Below are 9,083 nucleotides of genomic sequence, written 5' to 3'. Positions count from 1 at the left end.
CGAAGAACCGGTAAGGAAAATTTTGATTGGCCCTGCCCACCTGCCCTCCCCCTCCCCTCCTATATTGTGTTGTTTATTAGCTCAGCCAATTCTCAGGGCAGAGCGATTGCTGCCTCAGCTGAGCTAAGAAACAGCAAATGAGTCTTAGTCTCATTTGCCCTCAGCTAGAATAATAAAGGGAAACTTTCTGCGGCTCCCCCACCCTCCCCCACCCCAAGCAGGGAAAGGAATACTAGCTTTAATGAGATGTCTGGGCGTTCAGCCAAGAGCAATTATCACCTCCTTACAATGTTGCGAAACTGCAAACCACCTTGCCTGAATTGAGAAACTGCCTTATAAGAAACTGCCTTTTGCTTCCTCCGGAGCAAAAGCAGAGAGCCTCTGCCAGGCAAAATTTCTCTGTCTTCCATTTTTCTTCCACAGCAGAACAAAAAAGCCTTTTCTTGTGAAGGCTTTTCCAGTTCTTTATTCTGATTTTCTTCTGGAGCAAAAGAAAGCTCTTTCTAGTGAAGCAGTTCCACTGGTTAATTGTTCTCACTGTCAGGAAGTTTCTCCTTAGTTTTAGGTTGCTTCTCGCTTTGTTCAGTTTCCATCCATTGCTTCTTGTTTTGCCTTCTGGTGCTTTGGAAAATACATTGCCCCCCTTCTTTCTGACTTTCTTAAAAGCCTGTTTCCCCATCACACTCTTGGGCAAAGCATTTAAGCCATTTCCTCCTTTTAGTGGTCCATGAAAGTGCATCTAAAGTATGTAGATAATAAACTTGAAAAAAGGTGAACAACATTTTTACAGAACGATAGATACGTTGAGGCTGGGTGTGACAAGGAATGGCGGGGAGGGGAGGGGCCAGGCGAGGCACCCTTTGACATGAGTGACATTGAGTTGGCCACGCCCACCCAGTCACATGACCACCAAGCCACGCCCACCAAGCCACACCCACAGAACCGTTAGGGAAAATGTTTAGATTTCACCCCTGCTTGGAGTATATTTTTTAGGCTGAAATTTGCTGATCAAGTCTGAGAGCATCATCAGCATGCCGAGGAAGGACAGGAGACTCACCAAGGAAGCTGAAGTGGTAGTCATTGAGACTTAAATCTCACAACAGAGGAGACATTCCAACACTTGGGCATTCAGAGGTGCTTTAAAGAGTTACCTGCTTCAATCTTAACCACAGTGCTTTACTGTTGCTAACAAAAGAGTTCACAGCAGAGAAGCAGATATGAGATGGGAATGAATTCCCACTGTTTAGTGTTTGTATGCCTTTGGCGTTATCTGGAAATTTGTATTCCTTGTAATGATTGTTTTTGTGGTTGCCTGCATGCTCCTAAGATGGCAAAACTTCTTTGCTTAGTTTGCTATATTCAGAAATGCTAAAGAGGTAATTGGGTGTTCCAGGTATGCATAATGAATGATGGATTGGGGCTTTTAGATGGTCTTATCAACAGTGAGTCATGTCAACATCTATATATGACGGAGAGCTTGAATTTCTTTGCTGCAATTGAGACCTTGAGATGAAATTCAGCCACATCCTAGGAGAAGAAAAGAAGAAAATCTACATAAAGACATGTGGGACACATCCAAATTGGTTGAATTCTGACAAGCTCACTGCATGTCAGGATTACTCCCATTTTCATCTTCCAACAGAGAGTACATTTGGTCATGTCTCTGGCAACAGATCCATAATTGTCACTATGAAATTTTGTGTAAACCTAGTAAGGATTTACAGATGACATCTTGTGTCACATGGCCTTTTCTGAGACCTATTAAATGGATGAAACCATGATTTACCTTTTTGTTCTGTTTTCCGGCTGCTCAAATGAAAATGAGCTAATGGTAGTTGATATTTCATTTCTACCAACTCTACTGTAAGTATATGGGAGAAAGACACTTGATTGGAAGTGGTGGTAGGAGGCTGTAGTTGTTTTACTTAACCTCTATTTCTTATTTCTGGAAAGAGTTTAGACATTAATTTGTACCTTTTATAAGAATCTTCTTAAAGGAGCACAATTCCTTTCAATGTGTTCGTGTTGTCTTGAAAAGGGAATGAGTCTCATTCTACTATCGGAAGTTTGGGGGCTTTTAGGGGCTAGGCAAGTTATCCTCTCAAATCAGGCTGCTTTCTGGGAATCTAGGATAGTTGGCTGATTTTCATCAGTGGGAGCTCATGATGAAAGAGTTGACCCCTGCCAAGTGGAACTCACCCTTTGCTTTTAATATGTGACTAGATAACCCATATAGACCATTGGGTCATCCTTTACAAGATATCTAAACAAACAGAATGATCACTGGTGGGCAAAAAAGCAAAAATGTTAAAGAGGTAGCAAATTCCTGCTGGCTTCCCCATTGACCTTGATTCTGGGAAGGGAGCATCTGAAATCACAATTATGCGACTACGGCTAACCACCGTGCCACTGCAGCAGATCATAACTTTGTAAACACCACTGGTGTGACAATCCTTGAAATTTCAATTACATAAGGGAAATGGATCCCAGATTTTGTATGCATTCTTTAAGTTAGCAAATTTGAGGTACCTTGAGTCAAAAATATTTCTGTTATGATGCACTGTTTGGGCTAACTGAAGATGACAAACACACAAAAGAGTTTTTGGAGGCAAAGCCTTGGAAAGAAGGGCATTGTTCTGCACCCCAATGCAGGCCTGTTACCTTGTTTGCTCACTGCAAATAAGAGCAGATATTAGAAAAATTCAAAGCACCTAATTTCAGTCTTGTTCTCTTAGTGGAACAGAGCAGAGCATTTGTCTACAGAAGGCCAACTTTTTGGCTTGGTGGCACATTTGCAATTTTGAAAGCATGACAGTTTTTTTTTTAAATCAGACGCTTGATTGAAATTCAAAGTCAAAGACACTGCTAATGCCAAAGCAGATAGGGGACTGTCCTAAACCACTTTTCCCCCAAAATGGTCCTGATTCCTAACAGACTCATAGGGGAGACATGGTTTATTCTCAGAAATTTCTACTACAAATGGAAGGGATAAAGGGAAAGAGATTCTCAGCATCTGACTTTTCAAGAGATAAGAACAAAAATAATCACAATGAAGTAAAAAAATAAATAAAGTGAAACTAAATACTGGAGCTGCGGGGGGGAAGTGTCAGAATAGATTTTTGCTCTAAAATAAAAGGGCCATTGGGAAATATCAGAGGGAGATTTTGATTTTGACCTATTTTTTCAAGTCAAGGCTGATCTTACAGACTCCTATCCAGAGTGCAAAGATGATGTCCTGGCAACCTTTCTAATGCCATATCCTCATGATTCATTACCTTTGTCTTAACCTCACTTGAAAATTGCAGTGATAATGTCCCTTAGAGGTAAAACATATATAATTTCTGCACTCTTTTGATCCAGCATTAATGCTTGTCATCTCAGGCATTAAAAAAAGGCACACAATGGGATGTTTTTACTGCCAAGAGTGAGAAAAGTGGTGCTTATCCTTAAGAAGAATCACAAAAAAACAAGCCTTTAGTTTACTCAAGAGGGCCTGCTGTGTTAATTGTGAAGACTTAAGGCACCACCTGCTGGCAACTGTGCAGGTAACTAAACAGCTGGCTTTTTTGCCAGGATACTTCTGTGTACTAAAACACTTTCCTTTTTCTAGTGGACTATCAGAGTTGAAAAAAAAATGACAACTTTGTTTCACTGGCCATTTCGATAGGACAGTTTTCCAGTCCAGCCTTTCCTCATAAGGATTAAAGCAAAAACCACTTTAACAAATGACAGAATAGGCTGGGATACACAGAGGGCTGCTCTGCATTTCCCTACTTGCCCCTCTGCATTGAAGTGGGCAGGAATAAATGCTGGCATCCTCAATCCACACTTATACTGTTGGGAAGATGTCATCCACCTGAGTTTTCTTGCTCCACATCAAAGTAGTGTCCTCCCTCCTCAGCTAGCACAAACAGAAAGGTCTGATCCATGTGCTGCACTTCATTCCGTTGCTTTAGACAAATACTACCATACTAATTGACTAGCGCAGGGGTTGGCAACCTTAAACACTCAAAGAGCCATTTGGACCTGTTTCCCATAGAAAAGAAAATTTTGGGTCCCACAAAACCCTTTTGACATCTAAAATGAAGATAACACTGCATATATTGTTTTTTGAACTCCAAAAAAAAAAAACCCACAGATGGGTCGAAAAGCTCAATAAATCACGTGCCGGCGGGTGTTGCACATTGGCAGTTGTGACACATATTTTGAGTGACAGGGAGCCGCAGCAGAGGGATGAAAGAGCCACATGCGGCTCCAGAGCTGCGAGTTGCAGACCCCTGAGCTGGTGTATGCATTGGAGGCATTCAATCCCTACACACAGAAACAGACACGTACAATTTGCCCTGGATGACCATTTCCTGGTCAACTGCCTGTTATAGAAAGCTTGTTCCTCTCTTCCCTACCTTCAACATCTGAAATGCATGTCTAAGGGAGAGTGTCCTTTTAATTGTGTGAAGTCCACAAGAGTTATATCAAATTTATCCAGTTACCAGTACCTGGTAGTGTTGTGTGTATTTTTCCTTTCTCCACTTTAAAAAAAAACCCCAAATATTGATATTTCTGTCTGACCTCTCAATATTTGAAGAGGCAAAATATTATGCTGTGATTGAACGTTTTTACTACTCAAGTTTTACTAGAGTTATTTGGCCTCTGTCACTTTTTATAAATCTTGGGTGCAGCCTCTTCTATGAAGAGCAGGCGTTTTGAAAGTTTTCAAATAAAGATCATTACTAAATACAAAAAAAAAGTTTTATCAAATTTACCCTTGTAGTCAAAGTAATTAGAAGAGCTGTAGGTGCCCCCTTTTTAATCACTTGGCATCAATGGGTGGGGAAAAGAAAGCACGGACATCAAGCAATTGGGAGTCACATTAATCGCCAGCCAAACAAACAAATTTTGGTCACATTGTGGCCAAACTGGAGGAAGAGGTGGAAGTCTAGACAGGAATTTATTACTCTGACTTTTTTTCCAGCCAGTTTATGCAAGGGACAAAAGCAGCTGAGGGCCGCACAATAGAACACTCAGAGAGTGGATTTACTTGTTACCTTCTTCCAGTTTGTTTTTAAAAAAACCAAATGTGAATCTTTTTGTACACTTTGTCCAATTCTGTGGCTATTCCCAAAAGAAGCAAGGAAGAGAAACAGAAAACTCTCTGCAAAAAGAGATTTCTAAAGGGTTGTCATACATATTTCTAAAGACTGCAACCTCTCTGAACATCTGGATATAGGATAAACATTGGCCAAGCCCAAGCATTACTTGTGACTATTGTTCATCTCACCTTAAATTCCTCTAGGAATTTGTAGGATAATTATTTTTCTCCTTTTTATCCCCATATTTGCTAGGAATAAACTGAGTTATACCATAGTTCCACATATCTGGAAGACTCAGGAGCTTTGGGAATGATTCTTTGTTATAAAGATCCTCGCAGACTAATAGGTCATTTTTTAGAAATATCTAAAAGGACTTGTGAAAATTACCTATGAAAATGTGCCTGTTTACTTTGTGAGATTTCATATCAGAGAAGTTTAAATCTTCCTAAGAGCGAGCTGTAAAACAAGATCATTTTATAAGATTTACAAAATGAATGGCTGTTTTTTTTTTAAAGTTACTTTTAATACCTCGTAGCTTTTTCAGAATTTTAAAATAGCTAATAAAAGCAAATGTGATTTAAGAAAGTTCAGAAACCTGAGAACTATATCAAGGCATTTAGGAAGAGTATAGTATGATTTAAAATTTACATATTACATTAAATCATAATGCACTGCATTTGTTTTCAAGTTTAGATTGATAGCCTTATAAAAATTTTCAGAGATACTGCCATGTCATCACCTGGATTATAACAGGCTGGAATCAAATTTAATAAAATCCTAATTCCCATCTGCAGTTCAGAAAATGCCAATGAAGAAATACAGAAAAATCAAACTACGTTTTTCGCAACCCAGGTATGGAAGTTTTTTTTGGTGTTTTTTTTAACATATTCCACTTTCACGAACTTCATACCTCATAATTCACTGGTAGCTGAAATCTGTTCACTTTAAATAATTTATAACTAATGGTAAAACTTCTGTTCATCCTGGAAAAGTGTGACTCATTTCAGGCTTTGAGATTAAAATTGGAGCCAGTCTAGCTGCTAGAAAAACCAAGCCCTTGCTCATCCCTCCTTCCTCCCCTGGCAGGTCGATTTGGGATGCTGCTCCTATACAGTCGGACCAAGAGCGGAAGGGAATATATATTATTATGCATAATAGGGACATCCTATCTGTCCCAAGAAGGGGATCTCGATTTAATTCAGCTGCCTCTGCTTTGGTGAGAAGGGTACGTGAAGAACCATTGCGAACGAGTCAAGAGGCTTCGGTATTTTAACGGTATGGGAGAGAGAGGGAGGGACAGAGTTGGGATGACAGGCGGTTCCTCTGCACATGCTCAGAGGCATGCCTTCTGCCCAGCCTTTTTTTTTCCAAAGGAGAAAAAGAGGCTCAGGTCGGCTGAGCCGCCGGCAGGCATGCCCCTGCCCCACCACCCGCATTCATGTTCCCACGGGCTTGGCGGGGAAGGCTTCTCCCGGCTGGCCTGCTTCGCCCTCCTGCCTCCTCCTCCTCCTCCAATCGCGAGCGCCCTTACTGCTGGCTGGGCTGTTACATGGTAACCTTCTTCCCCCAAGGATCTAGGCCTCTAACAAGGCAGCTTTCTAAGTTTTAATTTCAAGCAACAACCCTCCCTCCCACCCAGCTTTTTCCTAATACAGCATTATTTATTTATTTATGTCCAATGAAATTATTTTATATAGCAAATTATTTAAAGTAGATCATACTTTTATTTCTTGCCCCAGTGAAATATTTTTTTTATTTGGGATAGAGATTCACTGATCAGTATACTATAGGGCATCATAGTACTACTGAACTAGTGAACATAGTACTAGTGAAACCTCTGCTACAAATAATTAAACAATGTGTGTTGGAATGAATTTTGGATTAATGTAAAATTGATATCAGTATATTGACACATACTTGTAAAATTACCATTATATTTATTATAGCATTTCAGTATGAACCGTGTTTTACAAAAGGATAGGCATTTAGGATTCTCTTCGTGTTGCAGAATTACCAATAAAATAATCACTCACTATTAGCCATGCTGACAAGAGTTATTATAGCTAGGCAAGGACTCAAGGGCTATAAGCTCCTTATTTCTGGTATAAGGGATTGGATATCTCTGTACCTGGGTAGTTTGTGATCTAAATTCATCAGATGGGAGGGAAATGAAGTTGTATTGGAGCATTAATTACTGCGGTGCAGCCTTCCTCAATCTAGTTCATTCCGTGAATTTATGCAGCCATAATTTATGGATTACCTCATAAATGTAAAGTGTAACCTCGAGTCGAGACCATTATCTAAACCGCCAGCTGCACATAACGGAGTTACAATTTTAAAAATGCAATATTGGACATACCAGCATTCCTTCCTTTTTAAAGTGTGATGCTGCTGGATTGAGATTTATTGTCCCTCCTCCTGCTGGATAGCCTGGGGCTGCATCATCCTGAGCCCCCGGGCTCTCTGGATATTCCAGGGGAGTTGTGCCATCCCTGCATGCCCTCCTCCTCCTCCTCTTCCAATCTGGCATCTGATGGGGCCATCACACTTCGTCTTCAATATTGGCTTCTGCTTTTCCACTTTGCATGCTTCCTCCCTGCAGTGTGTGAGCAGCACAGTTCACAGAGAGGGTGGGCATTTCTCGACAAGCCTGTTCTAAATTGTGCTGCTTGACCAGCTGCTCAATGGTCTCCTCCAGGCGGATGCGCTGCTCACATTCATGCTGGAGGGCCCACTGCTACTTTCTGCTGTGGGCTTCTGCTAGCTTCAAAAATTCAGGAAGGCATTTATCCTAGCATTGAAGATGATCCTGAAGAGGGTGGCTTGCTCGTTGATTACTTTGATCTTTTCTCCGCTCTCGCAACTTGAGGTTCTCTAGCTCACTTAAGGACCTCTGGAAAGCTGCCATGTTTGCCCATCAGATCGTTGTAAATGGTGAGGCCTTTCAATTTACTGGAGAAGTTTTTCAGTGTGCTGTGCAGTTTACTTGTCTGACTGCAAGGCGGGGTCCTCATCGCCAGAGACATCTGACTGGTTGCTCCTGATTTTGATGGTGCTGACCTTGGTCAGTTCCAGGATCGTGCTCCACTGTGGTCACTCCACTTAGAATAGAATAGAATAACAGAGTTGGAAGGGACCTTGGAGGTCTTCTAGTCCAACTCCCTGCCCAGGCAGGAAACCCTACATCACTTCCGACAAATGGTTATCCAACACCTTCTTAAAAAACTTCCAGTGTTGGAGCAATTGTTCCACTTATTAATTGTTCTAACTGTCAGGAAATTTCTCCTAAGTTCTAAGTTGCTTCTTTCCTTGATCAGTTTCCACCCATTGCTTCTTGTCCTACCCTCAGGTGCTTTGGAGAATAGCTTGACTCCCTCTTTTTTGTGGCAACCCCTGAGACATCGAAACACTGCTATCATGTCTCCCCTAGACATACCCAGTTCCTGCAACCGTTCTTCATATGTTTTAGCCTCCAGTCCCCTAATCATCTTTGTTGCTCTTCTCTGCACTCTTTCTAGAGTCTCAACATCTTTTTTACATTGTGGCAACCAAAACTGAATGCAATATTCCAAGTGTGGCGTTACCAAGGCACTTTTGAGCTCGCTTTTAAGTGACAGGTCCTTCTTCCATAAGAAAGGACAATATTATAAGAATCTTCCATATCGATGTGAGCCATGGAGAAGTTGATGTTTATTTGACAAATGTGTGCCACCTGCAATAGCAAGGGCCAATAAAAAGTACAAGTTGATTGTAAAACAAATCCTAGAAAATTGCATAGAAAAAAGACATTGTGAAATTTCCATCCCAAGGAAGAGAAGATGGCTACCATCAGCCTACAGACTATCCTGGCTGCCACAAGAGGGAGACTGGATAGACCTCTTACTGGGCCTGAGAGGACATACGGAGGCAACAGGATTGGTGAAGGGCTATTTGGCCAAAGAGGACAGGCTCTGGGACATTTTGCTCACCATTTTAATTTTTTATATTTTTGTA

The sequence above is a fragment of the Ahaetulla prasina genome, chromosome 2 (genome assembly GCF_028640845.1).
Source record: "Ahaetulla prasina isolate Xishuangbanna chromosome 2, ASM2864084v1, whole genome shotgun sequence".
Taxonomy (NCBI): Eukaryota; Metazoa; Chordata; class Lepidosauria; order Squamata; family Colubridae; genus Ahaetulla; species Ahaetulla prasina.
This window is presented reverse-complemented; position numbering follows the sequence as displayed.